General features: G+C 32.8%; 1 long non-coding RNA gene and 3 pseudogenes across 1 annotated transcript; 2 read left to right on the top strand and 2 right to left on the bottom strand.

The window, feature by feature from the left end:
- Positions 1–322: 322 nt before the first annotated feature.
- On the bottom strand, positions 323–5,469 carry LOC114737679 (probable serine/threonine-protein kinase At1g54610; annotated as a pseudogene).
- LOC114737680 (uncharacterized) lies at positions 4,120–19,079 on the top strand. The gene is made up of 3 exons (XR_003739460.1): positions 4,120–4,187; positions 11,666–11,680; positions 19,069–19,079. It is a non-coding gene; the product is annotated as an uncharacterized LOC114737680 (long non-coding RNA).
- LOC114737678 (uncharacterized) lies at positions 12,522–16,034 on the top strand (annotated as a pseudogene).
- On the bottom strand, positions 16,392–18,662 carry LOC114737677 (CASP-like protein 1D2; annotated as a pseudogene).
- Positions 19,080–21,423: the final 2,344 nt, after the last annotated feature.

Raw genomic sequence — 21,423 nt, 5'->3', positions numbered from 1 at the left:
CAAATATAAACTAATATTATATTTATTATTCAATACAAAATATTCATTTAACACATTAGAATTTTATAATCATATTAGAATACTAAAAGCACATAATTTAAACGACCCAAATTTTAAGTTTATTTTGTTGGCTGTTTTTTGAGTTAGTTGAATAAAGCTTTTGGGCGTCGGCACATAACTTATCAAGCTTATATATGTGCCAATGATATCAATCCAATGATAAAGGAATGAATGTAAGACTGACAAATGCAAGTAACATAGGATGAAACAGGCACAAGACACTCCTACACATTCCTTATTCATTGTTCTGAGATTACCATGATGAACAAACCAAAGCCAAGTTCAACCAAGTATTTATGATTACTGCAGGGTTCACAGGCTTCTAGAGTGCAATGAAAGAAGAGGGGAAAAACTATGGGTGAATATTATAGACGTAACAAAATTAGGGACGAATATAAAATATGAATACTGGTCGCAGTTTATTAGATGTTCCTCTAATCTAATTAGACTTTTCAACAGAAGAAAGGAAGAAAGAAAGATTAACATAGACAGGATAAAGATTAAACCTCTGATCAAGAAAGAAATCGAAGTAGGAATTACGATGTCAAACTTATATCTCTCTGTGATATGATGATATTAATGGCTTTTACCAGCTGCACACATCAAATCAGCAAGCATTTGCGCTTTCCACTTTCATGCAGGCTCCTCAAAAATCACCGATGCTATATTACAAGAATTTTCTGTTGGCTCCTGACATAATCTTATCTTTTTGAGTCCTTCTTCGACGACTTCGATTCACCTGCCATGTTCTTCTTTCTCCTTGGGGCACCCATCCCGCCAGCAGGTTCCACTAATGGACCAGACCATGTTTGAATATTGGCTTTTGGGTATGACAGGTTTGTAGAGCTAAATGAAACATCAGGAGGATCAAATACTGGATCCATGTGATGTGAAGAACCCAGAGTATAGCCTAGAGTTCCGTCTTGGTGGGGCGGAGGAAACTTCTCGCTCTTGCTCTTAGCATTTGCATGCGTTATCAATCGCCGTCTCTGTATTGGAGGTTAAATCATAAGAGCCATTAGATGTAAAGCTAAACCTCAATATCCAGACATTCATTCCAAACAATGATTTTGAACAAGTTAAATGTGCTCTCATGACCAATTTTACAATTCTATCATTTTAAAAGCAGATCCATGAGAATACTTCTTGAAGGTTGCCAGGGGTTTGGTGCGGATACACGTATGACTAAAGGTAGAAAGTGCTCTACTAAGATAGCTAGCAACCAAATTGACATGGAGCAAATAATTCTTGCTTGGTAAAAAACAAATATGAAATCAACAAACTTGCAGTATATGGCAAGAAGGTAAACTTGTTGGATCAAGCTAACAACATATCCACAAAAAAATAAAGTGAACAATACGCAACTTCACTGTATTAAAGATGGCCAAGAACAAATGAGTATGAAACTAAAATATATGTACTTCAAGTTAATTGTGACAAGCACGAGATGTTTTTCGAAGCGAATGAGATTTCTTAATAGACATACATCAATATTTGCCTGAAGCTCAGCATTGGCTTCCGGAACAGGAATTCCCCTCCCTCCCCGGTCACGAGGACGAGATTTCTTAGCACCATCAGCATTGGCTTTACCCGCTGCTCTCAATCTACATTGATGGCAAACGATGAAGTCAAATATCACAATGTGTACATTTTCGTTTTGTTTTTTAAAACAAATAAAAAATCTTCTACTGCTGATAAAATCAACGAGGGGTCCGTGAAAAGGTTCGTTTGGAAAAGAACAGCAACATACATGCATGTTCGTGTCACATAGATGCCATCTAACTTGCTCCATCAATAAAGATGGGAACAGCAAAAATATAATAGAAATGAGTGTACCAACGAATAGGAAAACATTTACATATTCTAATAAGACTAAGGCAATATGCTAGAAATGAAGTTAGCGGGTTATAATGAAAACACAAGCTGAGTCTTGTCCTGTATGAAAATTTTCATAACAAATTTTATGCAGATTATTAGAAATTCCTCAGATAGTGGAAACACTCATTTAAATAAGTGAAGGATCTGCCCTTTATAATTTAACCAGAGGCATATTTAGATTATTGTTCAAATTTTCAAATGAATCAGAACTCAAAAGTAACCAAAGCCTTCCACCTTCTAGCTTCTTCATCTCGTAGCTTTGCATCCATCTCCTTGCTGGGAGGATATTTTGGAAGGCTAGATGGCTCACAAGCATAAGGTCTTGTAGTGAAGAACTACAAAAGAGAAACAATCAATATCAAATTAGGATCCCCACATCTAATTATTGAAACTCTTGAGAAATTTAAGTGCAATTAATCAGCGCAGCGTCATAAATAAAACGACCAGTGCATAACTATCATCATTTTCAGTTAGCAACAACCAACCAGACTTCTGCCTCAAAATAGTATGGCCACTTATAAGTAAACGATGCCCAAAGATGCAAGAAATTGAATCTAGTAAAGAGAAGAAAGTAGCTCACACATCCCTTGACTTTTTTGACTTAGCTTATCAACTTTTAATTAAACAAGTTAGCATAACAGGATTTAGTACAAAACAAGAAAAACCATGACAATCCAGAACTTGGATAGAAGCGTCTGTAGTAGCAGAGGAATAGAGTTTAAAAGAAGAAGAAGAAGAAGAAGAAGAAGCTAAATAGTTGCTTGCATGTGCTGAAAAGCAATGGTAAGGAGTAAGCACAAGCAGAGGTCCACAACATATAACCCAGGGTTTATTTTAGAAAAGCGCCCAAGGACATGCATTTTCAATATATAATTGAACACAGGGTAACGTTCACTTTTTTTTCCTTTTTTTTTTAGGGGTTTTTTTTGGGGGGGGGGGTTGAATGCATGTATTTTTAATGAAACTAAGTGCACTTGTAAACAGAATTTCATATCTTCAGGTGGTTATTATGAAATCATGACAGAAACTTCAATCACTTGAGTAATAGAATGATTAATGATTACACTCAGATGCAATTATTTAAATACTTGCTATCAAAATCTCCAATTAAAATATAACAAATGCACAATTTTCCAATAACAAGACAAGTTTATATTTTAATTCGATGGCCACACATTTGTCCATTAAACTTGTACACTTCTCATATTATAACCCAAGAACATGGATACAAAGCACTACGTTTTTCTTTCTTTCTTTTTTTCCCTTTTGATTAACAGAAATAGGCACACTAAAGTCAGAACAGCATGATCAAAGAGATAATGAAAAGAAGGTTGTCTATATTAAAATCGTCTCTATTCATATATATAATGAAATTGTCAGTCATATTCTTGTAGTATGATATAAACCCTTTTTTAGTATTTTTGGAAGAGATTGACTTTACCAGTTCATCTGACATTAGATGACAAGAAGGGAGCAATCAAGCATAAAGAGACAACAAAAACAAGGTGATTTTGAAGTGTTCACTTGGGAACCAAAATTTAAATCTTACTTCACTTTGCAAGGCAGCAGAGCAGTGGCCTGACGTTCAGCTGGATCAATTGCAAGAAGGGTCTCGATTAGTGGCAAGGATGATGGTGGAAAATCTTTGAATACATCTGATATGCATCGCTTGTATGATTGTTGGGGCTTAAAAATGGTAGCATGAGGCAACTTTGACTTTTTCCAATACTCTTCAGAAGGAGAACCACATAGCTTAAATATCTTATGTAGCTGCTCCACCTAGAAAGCATGAATAACACTATATAAGAGAACAAAAGCACCAACCTCACAAACAAGAAGTTGCGGAAAATTGAGAAGCCAATGGCAACAAAGTCCTGCACCATCGACTACTGAAGTGAATACATTTTTATTCCCCGCAAAGATGGCAAGAGAAACTCTATGGTATGGTATATTCAGTCATTCAAAGATTACCTCTGTTCTACCAGGCAAAATTGGCTTTCCGGCCAACAATTCTGCAAGAATGCAACCTGCGCTCCAGAGGTCCACTCCCACACCATAATCAGTGGCCCCGAGAAGAAGTTCTGGAGGTCGATACCATAAAGTCACCACCCTACTTGTCATAGGGTGCTTGTGATCAGGATCAAAGAAGGAAGCTAATCCAAAATCAGCAATTTTAAGAATCCCTTCATTGTCAATAAGAAGGTTTGACCCCTTTATATCTCGATGCAACACATGACGGTTGTGACAGTGTTCCAGACCAGAAAACAGCGCTTCATGTAACACTTAACCTAAAATAGATATGGATATGATAATTAAAATAAATTCGCCACAAAGAAAAAATTTATCTAAAAAATTATATTTGAACCAACCAAGGCCTGAAATGTCAATACTGAGGCTCGGTGAACTTAATTGAGGGGCTTGTGGCAAGTCCGGCTAGATCATGCTCCATGTATTGAAAAACAAGATACAAGCTACATGACATTCTAGAAGTCACTAAACCTTCCAGTTTGACAACATTGGGATGATCCAGTCAGTCGACGTAATATGAGAATCTCTCGGGCCATGAATTTCACACTCTCTGGCTCCAAATTGTCAAATCGAACCTTTTTTAAGGCAACAATTTTCCCAGTTAAATTATCTCTGGCTTTGTATACATTACTGTATGTGCCTTGGCCAATCTGAACATTAAAAAAAGATAGTAATCCTTAAAGTTTATAACATCGGAAATAAGTAGAAATAAAAACAAATTTATGAGGGTTTGATGAAACTGGAAGGCTTTCAACTTACATGCAAGCACAAATTTCCAATCCAAGCATGCCAAAAAAACAGTATTACTAATTTTACGTGTTGCTTGCATTTCAAAAACCAGACGATAGAGAATGGCAACATAAATTACCAATAAAATTAATCTTAAACTCGGTTGAAAGAAAACATCAACACTCTCCATTTAAGGAAATGGAAAACAACAGAAAAACAAAGAAGCGTCACACCCCGAGAGTCAACTCCTCCTTACATCACACTTTCTCAAAATGCAAACAACATAATCAAACCAAAGAAAGCTGTGTTCCGCTTCCACAAGCTTGTAATGGAAACAAAACAAAGATTACCCCAAGATGTGATACACCTTATCAAGCTTTTCAAAAGTGTCAGCTCTCCTAGGCGTCAACCCGTGATGGCTTCCCCTGCAACCTTGGAGAGCCAAGACGGCCATCCTGCCGCCAATTGCTCGCCGTGTAAATGGTTAGGTGGATTGCTCAGCCTCGGATTTGGCCGCGACGATCGCCGCCTTTCCCCTCTTGGACGTGTACTCTTCTCCTCTCCACCTTCCTTCCGATTCCCACCATTCTGAACCTCAATCACTTCTGCTTTCGCTGCTGCTGCAACTTCCTGTTTCCTCTCCTCCCTCGCTTTCTCCCTCTCCAACACCGTCTCTCCGGAAAACTTCGCCGACGCCTCTCTTCCGAACACACAGCCCATATCTCACTCAATACACTTACTCACACACTCTCCTCCTCATCGCATTCCCACAACACTTGCTCCACCCACATTTTCCCTCATTTTCCTCCCACCAAAACATCTTACCCCATGAAGATTATCCAGCCCTCGGAAAAGGAGAAAAAAATATAAATGAAAGAACCCTAATAATAATTTTCCTCACCGATCTTGAAAAGTAGAAAAGGGGTTATAATAAATGGAATGTGAGAATACGCTAATACAAGAGACCCTAACTTTACCAGACAAAAGGTGAGAGAGCAATGATTTGTAGTCACCCACAAAATGGGGTACAGTCAAAGAAATGAGCTTCTATCAGACACCCCCACATATATACAGAGGAAAGGAAAAGAAAGGAAAAGCAGAAAAAACAGTAAAAGCTTTTTTCTTTCTGGTGTTCTTTTTGTTGTTCAAGTGTTGTTTTGTGATTGTGGAATCAAAGTTGAAACAGTTCAAGTTGGAACTCTTGAGCTTGGACTTGCCAGATTCAAAGATGTGTTCATAAGAAAAGAATGTTTTTGAGACAGAAAAACTCCGTGGGGGCGCATCTCTCTCTTGCCAACCACTCTATAACAGGCTGCCGATGTGCCATTTAAGCCAGTGTGGCTTTCGTCGGGCTCTGGCTGGCTGGACTCAAAACGTTTTTTTTTAATATTTTAAAATTGCGGAAAAAAATAATTTAACACATAAAAAAATTATTAACATCGTTCAAAATAATTTTTTATAAAAATAATATCATGGTAAAAACAATCATTTTAAAATTTTATATGTTTAAAATTTGCTTTCATTTTTTATAACATTAATTTAAAACTTAATTTAAAATTTTAAAAGAGGTTTCAAAAATTAAAATCATAAAAATATTGATGATGATGATTAAAAATAATATATTATATGAAAATTATAAAAAATAATAATACTAAATAATTAGTTTCACAAAGACCAGGTTATTAGGTCATCAGGCCACTTGCGTAACCTTAATCCATAATCATATTGGAATTTCTAGCAAAACGGTTTAAATAGATTATTTTAAGATTGGAAAAAAGTAATTGCTTGTGGGCTAAAAATTTAATTATATAAAAAAGAAAACATGTTGGTAGAATATGTAGTATATCATAAGTTAGAAATGTAAAATTCTTCCTATCATATTTTAGTTAATTATATATTGTCTTAACAATGTTAATATATTTATATTATTTGTTCCTTATAGTGGATAAAAAAAAGTATAATCTATTCAAATTGAAGACTTTTCTTACATGATTGAACAACATAATAGCCTTTACAATTTAGAGACTAACTTTCATTGATATTTTTAATATTATTTAATAATGAAAATGATTTTTTATACATTATATAAGATATTAAAATGTTTTGTAATTAATTATTAATTATTTAGATAATATCTTTGTTAAAAATAATTAAATTATAAAATAATATAATGGACTAAAAATTTGTAAATTTAAACTACACAAAATTAAGGAAAAAAGGTGAAGGAGTGAGAAAAAAAGAATTTTTGACTAGTCATAATATTGTACCCTTATATTGCTGGCAAAAAAATATTGTGCTCTTATATAATTTCTTTATTAAATGCTTACTATGATCCTTCGCATAAAAACTAGTTAAAAAATTATATTTGATTTTAAATATAAAATAACAGTCTATTTTATTTATTATATTTATCAATTTTTTCAACCCAATCATAACATATAAATTTATATATAATCTAATATTATTTAAGAATATTTCGGAAAGATTGAGTTTAATATGATGTAGTAATTAACAATTTATTTTATTTTGTAATTTATTTGAATTAAGTTGAAATTGGAGGAAAATATCAACGATTTTGGATTTTTTTTTTTTTTAACCGGAACGATTTGGATGACCCACCAGGTGATATTTCTGTGTGTTTCAGAGTCAGTACTGTGAGTTTGTATGTAGTGAGGAAGCTTCCATGGTTAACCCATACCAACCAATCCTGATCGGACAGCACAATCAGAGCCACGTGGCCTGAAAATTTTGCCGACCACGAACATTTTTTGCATGCTCTTGTTTAACGTGGCAAGATGTGATTGGCTGAGTAGGTACAACACATGGGCCCATGTCTCTAAGGCTTCGGCTAGCCTTGCCAGCATGACTGGCTTCCCCTGCTATGGCAATTGTTTGTTTATTACAAAGCTTGTTTTTTCTGTGTTTTGGTTGGATTAATTTGCTTTAGATATAATAAATAAATAAATACTTTAATCAACTAAGATTTTTTTTTTGGGTTCCCTCAGATTTAAGATGACATTTCCCCAAGAAAAAAGATATGACATTGGCTGCAACCCCAATGTAATAGTTTGCCTGAAAATGTTATATTAATTCAAGTTTTTTTTAATATACGCCTGATTATATACAATAAAAGTATAAAAATGAAAAAAAATACAAAATCAATTGGCTTATTGTGCAATTTGTTTAAAATATTTTCTTAGTAATACTCAGTACTCTTAAGTATTTTTAATACACTTTTAATCTTAAAAGCATTTTCAGTAGTGATCAGCATCCTAAGATAATTTTTTAATGTGGTTTTACTTATCAAATATTTTCTCAGAATAATAAATATCCTAAACTATTTCTTGTGTAATTTTGCTCGTAAAATTTTGAATTATTGAGTGCTATTGAGGAAATATTTTAAAAATTAAATTAAATAAAAATATTTTAAAATATTAAATGCCACTAAATAGTACTTTAAAAGCATAATCACAGATTAATCCAAATCAATTTATAATGATTATAATAATCATATAATTAATTTGATGAAATCAATCAATAATTCTATGCTAGTATTAATAGCAATTGAATTATATTTAATCATATTAAGAGAAAATAGTTTTTTTTTGCCAACCAAAAAAATTTTAATATACACAGAGATTAAAAATGTTGATAAAAATATTTTCCAACTTTTTAAATCTTTTTTCACGTGTTTTGAAAATAATAACATGCAGATGTATATAATTACATACAACTTTTTTCTCTTGCTACCGAAATGACTAGCAACAGCGTGAGGCATCTATTGAAACCATATATCATGAAGCGAATATTCCTCCATTCCAAAGTTAACATAACAAATGTGCATATTTATACTTTTTGTTAGTATCTTTATACTTTTTCCTTTATGTATTTTATTTTTTTAACATTTAATGTTTATGATACTATTAATTAATCCAAATTTAATTATTGTTAAACTCAAATCAATATAAACTTTGCTGAAATAAAATTAATCGCTTCCACTTAAACAATTTTTTGTTATGATTGACTGTAACATATTATATATGTGCATACACATATGTATACACAGACAATTACAATACCAACCTAAACACAACGTATCTTGAAATTTGGATTTGTATTCATTGACAAGTTATCTCAAAATGGATCTTCTTTTTTTTGTATTTTATGTGAAAGTAAAAAGGAAGAAAAGCATAGCCCAAATGGTGAAAAGCATGAAATTAAGTGTGTATGACATTGTTGAATAATGGACATAAAGGGGGAAAACTTGGCGTTTAAGCAATCATGGTTTTCCTCAATTTTTTACGCCGATAAAGTAAAAGATTCACTTCTAACATTTTTGTGTAATGCAGCCAGTATCTTAGGCCAATCCTTATGTCACGGAAAACTCAACTAACGAGTCCTGACTAATTCTGATTCGAGACTTGACAAAAGCCATTAAAATTGGCGTCCCTGGCCCCTACGGTGCTATATTCTCATGCTTCGAACTAGAGACCCGTGGTTACGTTATGATGATTCCTATCAATTGATCCAGTCCACCGGGATTAGATTCACTCCTAACATTATATAAAAGAGAAAACACATACTACATCAGTACAAGGTATAATATGTCTATATGATGCTACTCACATAAAAATCATTTTATTAGTCTGGGTACATTAAAAGATTAAATATATTATTTAATTATAATAAATGTGATATGATCTATCGAAGCTGTTTGATAAATTTGCATGTCGAATTTTTGTGGGTATGATTGGTGTTTGAGTTCCTTCCACTAGGTGAAGGATAACAAAAATATATGGCATGATCTCCTTAAAATATTTTTGTACAATATTATATTATATATCATTTTAAAACTTATATAAATTAGTTTAGGGGATAATAATGAATATGAAAAACAAAGTAAATTTAGATATTGTATTCAGGGCTAAATCTAATTCCCCAATTAATTCTTATATTAAAGATACAAGAGAGTAAAATAGTATGTACATTTCATCTCAAATTTCCAACAAATTGGAGTGCATATAACTGAACATGTTTAGCAAGTGCTTGAAAATCCTGTGAAAAAAACACTTTTAGGTTTTATGAGACAAAATTTTCTTCACATATTTATATTGCGAGTTACCAGGTCACTTAAAACAAGTTAATTCAAATCCAACAGGTCGATAACATTTTTAATGGTTTGTTTAAAAGATAATTAAAATTAGTGTTTATGATATGAAATGATGAGGAATAATAAATTAAAAGGAGTGGGGATGAAGGGGAAGTTGCTTAAAATTAAGGAAAGGCAAAGAGAGGATTGAAGTATAAGGACAGCTTCTTCATCAACTGACATACACATTATTGGTTGTTAAGGTTGGTCACCTTATACTTCACCTTCCCTCTTGTCCCTTTCATTTCTTTTTTTTCTTCTCTTTTCATTTTTCATTTTTTTTCAAAGAACAAGAATTTAAATAATATTAAAATGAGTTGTATTATTTATCATTTATAAATGATATTCTTCCAGTCCTAAGTATAAAATTTTTTTGTAGTGTAAATTATATTACAAAAAAGATTTTATATTTAGAACCGAATGAGTACAATTTTTAACAAAAATGAATTTATGAGAAGTCAATTATTACACACCTCCAATAGTTTACCGAAAGAAAAATGCCCCGCCCACAGAGAAAAAAATCCTACCCCCGTAATTTTTTATATTTTTCATATTTTAAACATAATGGATTAATATTTTTTCTGATTTTTCACATGATTATTAAAAAAAAAAAAAAAAGGCTCCTGTGCATATTTTTATAAGAGAGCTTGTCATTTCTAGAAGCATCAGTGAGCTTATCATTTCTTATCATTTCTAGAAGCATCAGTTACTTTTTTCCTTTAAGTACCATAAAGACGTAGAGAAAGATAAGACCAAAACAATTTAATAAAATTGATAAAGGAAAAATATTTTATAAAAAAACTGAAAATATGGACATATTTAATAAAAATGAATACTTTTTTAATATGTGAAAAAGTTGTTAAATGCCTCTTATAAGAGGAAGATAGATGAGATGATATTGGCCAAAAAAAAAAAACAAAAGATAGATGAGATGACATTTATTGATATTAATGCATGCGGACAATGAATGATGTTAGTGTATGAATTTATGAGATTAGATAATTAGATAATGTTAGCTTATCTAATATTTAAAATATTTAGTTTTAAGTAATCTCTGGTTCACGTGATAAGAAAAATGCAAAAAGGAAAAGAAATATTTTTGTTATAATGTGGTACATCTAATGTATATCATTGCTGCTGTCTCCCAATCAATCAATTACTCTTTAATTGCGTGAAAATTTTTGAATAATATTTAATTTGATGTGCATTTGTATTATGTTATACAACCCTATATCTCCCTTAATGAGAAAGGCTTGCATAACATATAATATGAACTTTCTTTGCCAAATAAAGAAATCTGTTATACTCTTTTAGTCTTAAATATAATACTCATTTTATAATATAATTTATATTTTAAAATAAACTTTGTATTTAGAATTAAAAGTTCAAACTCACAACTTTACATTTAAAAATGTTTTAAAAAAGGTATCCAGTGTTAGTTAGGCTCTGCTTGATCCGGTAATAACTTTAATTTATATCTTATGAATAAATAATATAATTTGGGTCCCGTTTACATTATACTATCTTTGTTCGTTAATATAAGAGCTAGTTTGATTTTCAATTAGATTTTAAGTATAAAACCTCAATTCACTTTGTCCATCATATTTATTCTTTTTTTCAAGATACCCCTTTCAGTAGTTGCATAAGTTAAATATTTCATCAAATAACGCTCGATTAGTAAGGATATTTTAAAAAAGACAATACTTATTTATTACAAATAACTAATTTAATTAATTTTTTTAATCTACTCAAATTAGTAAACTAGTTCTTATATTATCTTCAGTCCTAATTATAAGATCACATTTAAAATTAGAACTAGAGGTAATATTAAGCAGCGTGGGTAGCATATCAACTAATTAAAATGAAATTAATGGCTACTTTGACATAAAGTAATTGGGAAATGGATAAGTTTAAGGTTGTTAAGCCGTGTTGGTGGAACATCAGAGTAGGTGGCCAACTTAATTAATTGGCTATGAATATACATATAGCAGCCAATGTATATATAGTCACTTTGAACATTTTTGACTTATTTGTCAAACTCTTGCGCTCTTATTGTCAATCCCCCTTAATTAATTAATTATAACACCATCATATTTACTCAAAATTTTATGAAATATTTTTTTTGAATATATTTTAATTAATCTTACCTCAAGTAGCCATTTTCTTATTTTTGACTTAAGAGTGTTTTACCCTTTGAATAAAAATAATCATATGAGCACCACTGATAACAGGATCATATTATTTATAAATTTTATAAATAGTTTCAGTTTTCAACAACAATTGAGCGGAATGGAAATAGTTCAATATTGTTTAACATGATATCTCGAATTTCAATTTCATAAAAATCATTACATAAAAGATTTTCAATTATTCATTATTTGAGCCCACTACGATTCAATCCAAATAAATGGATTATATCACATAACATAACTATTTCTGGTAACTCTTTCCTGGACAAAAAAATTGCATTAATTGTTTTTTGTAACAATAAAAATTATCCTCTGTTCATGAGCCAGTCTCGTTTATTTCCATTTTGCTTAGGTGTCTTCTTTCTATATTTGGGCCATTATATTGGATCGAGACCCAGCATCCAAGCCCATGAGCCCATGTTGAAGCCCATTGTCTCCAAAAATAGTTTTTGGTCAAGTTTAAGGGGGAAAAAAAATTCCCACACGCTCGGTACCACGAGCTTGGCTTCTTACTAATCTGTTCTTCATGTGTTGTTCTTCCGCGAAGACCGAAGAGAAATGAAGCAACTGGAAGCTATCCAGAACACGCTACCTGAAGATGTTGCCCTCAAAATTGCTTCGATGCTTTCGGTGTGATTTTATACGCACCATAGCATAGATAACTTCCGATTATTTTTTTTTTATTATTTGTTTTCCAATTTGTTTGATTCCTTGGTTTTGTGCGAGAAGGTACGAGATTTGTGCGCGTTGGGCTGTTGCTCAAGGTTTTGGAGGGAACTTTGTGGCTCAGATTGTATCTGGGAGTCTTTAACTAGAGAAAGATGGCCTTCTCTGTCATCTTCTTCCACTCCTCCCAATGCTCCCAATCTCAAGGTATCCCCAATTTCTCTCCTTTCCCCACCTTTTTTTTTTTTTTTTTTTAAATGGGTGATCCAGTTATCTGCTTTTAGCTTCTGAATTGAGGCGGTGTGTAACATTTGATCATCAAGACTTCAACATCCTCAAATTATTCGATTTTCATTTTAATGACTTCTATTGACTTATAGACTATACCCAAGGTCCTTTTCCCTGCTTCTGCTGAGCTTAGAAGGTAAGTAATTATCATTGTGTTAATGTCTTAATCATGTTCTCGTGTATGGAAGAAATTAACATGCTTCGCACCGTTTTGTCTGGAGTAAGCTACTAACTTGCCCCCTAATTGTTAGATCAGTTTACCTTTCATAAAGTTATTAGTCCATGGAGCTTGTTATTTTCACAGATAAATTCATTCACTAATTAATTACACAGACTCAAGCTCAATGGGATTAATTATCGAGGGTATAAATCTTTAATGTACTCATTTTTTTTTTCCTGTGACTCTTGGCATATTTGATATTGGGCCTATTTTATTATTTATTTACTTGGAAATTGGGTTACAGGAATGGAGGAAACTGTACATCGTGAAGCACAATGAGGTGGCAGTTAGAGCAGCAGCTGCTGCCAAGTTTGTGGAAGAGAGCTCACCCTCTAAATCACTAGAGGTTGGGGACTATCTGAAAGCAATTAACTGATTGGATGATATGAAGCTTAGCTTCAAAGATGTCCAGATGTGCCTTTTCAGAACTAAACTGAACGTGTTGATTAACTTGGTTGGCCTACACTATTGCCTCACTTGGCTTAGAATTCCGGTATTCCCATAATGTCCACCACTACAGTGATTATTTTACACGCAGTTCAGCTAATCAAACTTCTTTCTTGTTCTTGTTGTTTCATCATAATTAATGTCTCACTTTCTGCCAACTAGCATTTATCATGATTCACGGTGTGTAAGTAGTATCCAGGATGAAGTTGTTTTTCCTGAAAACTCTGGGCACAATTGTTGATCTACCATAGTTTATTCCTTTAATATGATTTCCTCTAGGCTGAAAGAGCATGTCTTGAAACCTAATACCTTTTGTTTTATCAACTTTTTTTTTAATTAGCCTTAAACGTAAATATTTTCTGCAGATTTGACATCTTAAACTAACTTTTTGTGGTCACTTTATGTAGCTATACAGAGTAATACAGCATGGAGTATTAAAAAAACAAAAAGATAGTTACGTAAAATTGCTTCTAGACAGCTAGGACTTGAACGGTTAGCACATGATACTATGAATATACTTGAATTGTTGCCTCTGTATTATCCTGTAGTTGCATATGTTATCATTGATACTTTGATAGATGCAAACATAAGAGCAGCCTAGCATGAACGAAAATATCTTTACTGTTTCTTGTTGATCCTGGTAGTACATTCATTCTTTCTAGTCGCTGCTTGGTTATTCTTGCTGTGATAGTACCACACGGCTTATGCTTGTATATATGATAGTGAAGCAACGTATGTTTTACCTGAGTAAGTATTAATTGGGGACGGGTTGAGGGTTTGTTTCGTGGGTCTTGTATCGTAATGATGTTTGTTAATTTCATAATCAAAATACCCTATCTAATATTTATTCTCATTATACTATTGAGGACCAATTTTAATTTAATAAATGAACTTGTGCCTTTTCATTCTTCATTTGTTTCTTGTTCATGGCTATTTGAAATCTTATCTCAATTAAATTGAATATCCTTTGGTAACTTTTATGAAGCACTATGATATTTTGTTAATGCTTAAATCAATTATGGCAAAGACGTGCAAGCTTACTTCCAACTTTTCATTTACTAGGGAGCAAGATAACTGGTTATCCAACTTCATCTAACTCACTATGCCCTTTGTCTTTGTTTACAAGTTTTCATCATGAAGAACTTCCAAAAGAAGATCAACTTAGGAGATCTCCTGTAGATATTATTTCTCTTTTATCTGCTTATCTCTTTTGTTTGAAATTCATTCCTCTTCTTTATGGCCTTATACCTGAATGTTTCTTCAGAAAAAGTGAAGGAGGATAAAGTGGAATCCCAATCAATATTATATATTTCCAGTTCTTTTTCTCTCTTTTGCCCTTCTTAAAATTGTCACTAGGTACTGCTGTGCATCCAATGTTTAATTATAATGATGCGTCCCTTATAAATATGTGCCCTTAAATATGGGGCCATGAACCAGGTAGCCAAGATTAAATTATATAGATGCTTTTCATGGTATAGATACAAAGGACAAAACTGAAGTAATTTTTTTGGGAATTTGTTATCAGGTTCTGTGATGAAGACGTGACTGGATTTTTTATTTTTTATTTTTAATAATTCAGCGCATCTCTCAATAAAATTCTCCCACATGTTGGGCACCTTATATATAGAAAACACCAAATAAACTTAACCTTAGTCTTATCCGTATATAAATTGATTTTTCCATTCTTCATTAGACAGATATCAAGCTACTACTGCAAAAAACGTGCGTAGAGAAGCATAGTGTTGCCCTAACCTTGTTAAAGAACCGGATGAAGAATCTAAATGTAAATCTTTAATGATGTTATTGTTCACTTTTTTGGTATACAATCACCTCTCGTGGCAGGGTGATAAGCTCAAAGAAGCCCTTCAGGCGAGTGAGATTGCTGAGCGGCATGTGTGCATCAAGTGGTGGAAGCTTGGCAGATGGTTCTATGGCTTCCGGATGAGGGATGAATCCCATTCCCAATGGGTTTCGTTAGCTGATTTGGTGATTGATGATGGACGCCTTCTGGCATTGCTTCGCCGAGGTGCAATTCACGAGGTTTTACGTGTTCAGATATCCGGGGAAGATCACCACACAACTCCTTGGTCCACCCAGATCACCCACGGACACGACTAGGGATGCTTATTTCCATAATCCTTGTGATGCTAATAGACGTATAGTGTTTATCACAACAGAGCAATATGTTTGTTCTGTCATATATTTATGCTTAGGATCAGACTTCTAATGCATGTATACTATAAGTATCACCATAGTATCAATCTATCTAGTTGCAGAATTGTTGGTTGTTGTTCTGCTTGGACACTATTTGTAAGATCAGGGACACTGAACTCGCAAGCAATAAAATTATCCATGTAAATATGTTCAGATTCGGAAAGAACTTAGGAAGCAATTGGCCTGTGACTGTCATTCTGATATTTCTTTTGAATTAGTAGCAACTCAAAGGCCAAAACCTTAAAAACTCTACGAACAGAACCACCTCCACTCTTCTTTCTCTGCTAATGCTGTGAAAAACACAGCATTTAGGAAGAGGACCTTCACACTTATATCGATTATGGAGGTGTTTGGATAAAAACCAAACCATGGTTTCAAAAGTGTTTTTACGGTTTACGAAGTAAATATGTGGAGGAGTTTGTCTTGTTTTGCGGAAAGTGCTTCTGAGAAACACTTTTGAGGGTTGCCAAACACCTCCTATAATAGGTCTTATTATACTAATTAAAGTCAGCCACATAGCAAGTATGTGGAAAATATGAATGACAAAGTCTGTTTCTGATACAAATAGAATAATTACAGATCATTTACAACACAAAATAGAATGCAAATTACAAAAGTGGTCACAGGAGAATAGATAACTATCATTTACACAAATAATGAACACCCGGGAGGGAACAAGTGTTTGGAAACTTATTATTATGATACACACTGAATGACTTGGTGAATCCAAGAAGGAGGCACCCTAACACACAAACACATATAACTGAGTCTGATGCATTATCATGATCATGATCTACTGGGGAATTCGGCTGTGAAGTGAGGAGGCTGAAAGCCAGACAAGGAAGACGGCGATGACACTGCCGAACAAAGCGACGGCCAAGGAGCCAGCAAGATGTCTGCAGTATTTGTCATACACATTGCACACTTCATTCCAATTCACATGGTCGTTTCCCTTTAGAGCCACATATGCCACTCCCCCTGCTGTCCCTGTTGCTGAGGCTACTATCCCCAGTATCAGCTGCAATGCCAAATCATAGTTTTATCATATGGTTCCGATTCAATTATCATAGCAACAACTAATCAAGAATGAAGTGATTTTGCATTACACGAGTTAAATATATGAGATGAGTTTTGTTTTGTAAACCCAAAAACACTTATTTTGACATGATCCAAACAGCTACCTTCTTCTTCGGCTAAGGGTTCTTCATTTTTTTTGTCCAGAAAGAAATTCAATTACAGGTTCTTTTATATGGATACAAATTAAAGAAAATGCTGAAGAAAGAAAAAACGAATGTTTGATTGGTTGGTGAACTTACCGCGTCCCAGAATATGAAGTGGAGGAGGAACTTGAGTTTGAGATCAGGTCTGGGCATGACTGAGATTGATGCAAGAGCGGTGAGGATGCTATAAAGCCCAGCAACAGAGAACGCCGTCACGAAATATCTGCATCATCATCGTATCTAATCTCAGTTTGAGAATTTTCAATCTTTGAAAGAAATTAAAATATAATGAAATGTACGTATGGGAAGATTTTGACGTTTAAATTTTTGAATAAAAATTGTGAGCCAAGAGTTTTGGCGTATTCTAAAAGAAATATGATATATTTGTCGTATGTTTCAGTAGAATACAGGTAAAAAAGATAAGACAAAATTAATGAATAATGATATTCGCATAGCTAGGAAGCACAGAGGTAGGTGGTTTTTTATTTTTAAACCAGAAGCATCTTCTATGAGGGGATAAAAAAACACCATATATATTCTTTTCTCCAGTAGGTTCTCTCAGTTAATATATGTTAAATACTAAAAACAAAACAAAATCCTTTAATTTAGAAGAGGACGCAATCTGTTGGCCAAAGACGAAGAGGAAGCAATCTATTCTAAAAAAGCTGTCTTTGGATTCTTCACAAGTCCTATGATACCCCTTCTGGTTGCTGAAACATGCGAATCTACCACTGTTTTTGTCATTTACTACTATTGAGGGGGAAAAGAAAGGTTGACAGAAAGAAGAGGGGGGGGGGGAGACAAAGCCTCATCAACTTTGTCTTGGATCTTAACTATAGTTTCAGACAAATGAAAATTAAGATTGGCATGCTTCTTGAATCCCACGTTTTAAGAGATAGTCCCACCAAATCAACTTCAGATCTCTGCAAACGAAACTAGCCATATCCCAAGAAAACTAAATTCCTCATTTAATACTTTCCACCTTACTCACAGAAGTTTTTTCAGTATATAGAAGTTACTGGATTTTATATGAAAGGTTCGATGTTAAGGAGTTGGTAAGCTTAAAAATTAACCCAAAAAGAATCAGACGCATATATTTGTATGATTAACCTTTTTTCACAACTGAGAGACATCTGATACATACACAGAGAGAGAGACGTAAATAAGTGAAAGAGATGAGAAGAAGAAGGAGGAGGAGGAGGAGGAGCTTGCTCACATGTAGGCAGAAGAGTATTTGAACTTAGCAGGCCTAGGCACAGTACCAGGAGGGCCTCCTGGTAGAGAAGGCATAAGCTCTGTTTGCTGCTGGTGACCATAACCACAATCGCCACCAAAGACGACGCAAACAGAAGAAACCTCAGAGCTACGTCCACCTGAAAGTAGTCGATGATGGTGACCGGAGGAGGAGGCGGTGGCGGCTCAGACCTGTATTCAGGGTCGGCAGGCTTTTCTGTGGCAGAAGCCATGGCTAGTGAGCTTGTTGGTGCGGGAGAGTAGCAGCACTTGAACGGGCAATGATTTATTAGCGTGGGAAGCTATACATATATATATATATATATATATATATTGCATGTATATATTTTGATATATGTAGAGAGAGACAGGGTAGGGAGACAAAAGGGGCGGAAGAAAGGAGGAGTTTCCTGTACGACAAGTGACAAGCGTGTGGGTTTGAACATTGGCTTGTTGGTTGATCCTTATTAGATAAGCCTTGCAGCTAACATTCCTTCTAAATCTTTCCTATTTTCACGTCGTAAATATTTATGGAGGAGATTTTGTCAAAGCTGATGCATGATTAAGCATTAACTATGAACAACGTTATTATTCAAATTTTAGTTCACAACCTTGCAAAGAAGCAGCGATTACCTTGTTCTACTAAATTGGCTCATTAGATTGTTAATATATAGGTGTCTTTTTTAAGTTTATGAAAAGTGAATTTACGGGGGTGTTTGGATGAAACCAAACTATGGTTTTTAAAAGTGTTTTATGGTTTACGAAATAAATATGTAGAGGAGTTTGCCTTGTTTTACGGAAAAATACTTTGAGAAGCACTTTTCAGATTGCTAACACTCGTTACGTCGTACTAAACAGATTTACTGAGTTGAATTTGTTTTTTTTCCCTTACGAAGCCTTACACAACATCATTTTAAGTTTAACGAAAACATAATTGTCCATTAGATTTAGATGTATATATGCTTTAATAAATATGATATGTTGGATTTTATGTGGTTTGTACATATGATCTTAAGCTTGCGAGCAGTGAGTTCATGTATTTTTATTTAAATATTAGAGCACTTTTTTAAGGATTATATATATATATATATATATATATAAGGAGTTTAAAATGTTATAAATAAAGAGAGGCAATAAAAGAGTAAGAATTTAGTTGCGGTTGTTGTTGAGGTTGTCGTCGTTATTACTATTCCTATTAATAATATCAGTATTAAGATTAATATTATAATTAGTGTTAATTACTTAAGATAATTAATTATATTGAATGATTGTTGGGGTAAGAATGGGACTATAGGTAAATTATATTAAATCCATCATCAGTTGCCATGATGCATAGCGTTTATATAAAATTAATATTTAGTGCACAATGGAATAATTCCTGACAAAACTTTGGAATTATGTTTTGACAAAAAAAATTCTTATATAAGTAAATTTTATTCTAATATACCTTCCGGCCTACCAAAAAAAATTCTCATTTAGAATTTCACCTTTTGAAAATATAGAACAAAAAATTTAAATACCAATTCTAAGAAAATATCAATATTTTAGTTATAGGTTTGATGCATTTAATTTATAAATTTAGTTAAAAAAATATTCATGTTTGGGTCTAAATTGATTGAAAAGCAATATTATTGACCTTTTTTTTTGGGGCCAACCGGAAACGCTATTGATTTTTTTTTGGCCAACAAAATGGTATTGATTTGTTGGCAAAAATTGTTTTTTTTTTTTATTGATTTTAAATTAGGAGTTTGAATTTTGTGAACGCTATTTAATAAGCTCTACAGTCCACCCTATTTATTTCACGTGATTTTATTATTGCAGGAAAAGATGTTTCATAGTTACTATTTATTTTGGCCACACAAAAAAGTTACTGTGTATTTAAATTTAATAAATAGTTAATTTAATAGGAGAATTAATTACCGGTAATTAGTGAACTGGGTGGAGGAATCAAGTGGGTAAATGGATTTGTTTTTCCAGATTGCAATGATAGAAGTGTCGAATCAAATTAATTTAATAATCAATAAATTAAATTTCAAACCCTTTTACACTAAAAATATTCATAATCAAGGGGAATAATCAAGAATGATCTTGACTCTAGACCATGTAGTGTGTGTATATTGGCTCCACTCGAATTACCTTTGCTTGTACAATTTTATTATTACTACTATTATTTTCAATATAAAAAATTAATAACAAAAGGTACTCCAAGATTTAATTCCAAAAGTTCTCAATGGTATGGTGAGATTCATTTTTTTTAATTCATGCTATTTAGAATCAGTTTGAATTCTTGGAGATTTTTTTTTGGTCCAATGAATTCTTTTTTTTTAAAAAAATATGCATAGGTAGGTATTTTCTTATTAAAGACAATCCTACTTGAGGCACTATCGTCACTAGACGTGGATACCTCTCCCAACTACGTAAGGATTTAAGGTATAATTTTGAATAAGGTTCATGTAGATTTTAAATATATATATAATTTCCTCATAAATTAATCTAAAAATCGAGGATGTAATTGCAACAGGAATAGTTTTAGCCGCCTAATTTAAAGTGTAAATTTTCTTAAAACGAAATAAATGGAAAGAAGCTGAATTACACAGAGGTAAGTGGAAGTATTTTGGGCGAGAAGATGACCGGAGGAGAAAATATTGATATATATAAAATAAACTTTCATGCAACTCAAGGATAAATAATTGTAAATATTATTGACAAGTTATTAATTGAGATGGTAAGCAATTTTATTTTTATAAGGAGAAAAATACATATTCAAATTTCGGGAAGCACACTTTATATTGTCGAAAGGACTTTAACCTTAATGTTTCTGATATGACAGAGATTATTCTGAAACTTAAAGTGGTTTAATGATACTATGATTTATACCAAATAAAAAAATAATTGTAAATATTGTTTTAAACGCTTTGAGCCGTGATATTTTTCGTAATTTTGGTGAACTTTGAAGCAAATTGGGGATTCTATCTCTCTATTCCAATTAGAATTTAAACCCAACAAAAAAGCATGAATTTAATATACATATTTTCCTTAATCAAATCCCACTTTATTAAAATAATGGGACCTACTAGAAAGAATCCTATAATGTATGCATAT

Source organism: Neltuma alba, unplaced genomic scaffold (genome assembly GCF_004799145.2).
Source record: "Neltuma alba isolate B1F8T4 unplaced genomic scaffold, ASM479914v2 tig00013478_pilon, whole genome shotgun sequence".
Taxonomy (NCBI): domain Eukaryota; kingdom Viridiplantae; phylum Streptophyta; class Magnoliopsida; order Fabales; family Fabaceae; genus Neltuma; species Neltuma alba.
This window is presented reverse-complemented; position numbering and strand designations above follow the sequence as displayed.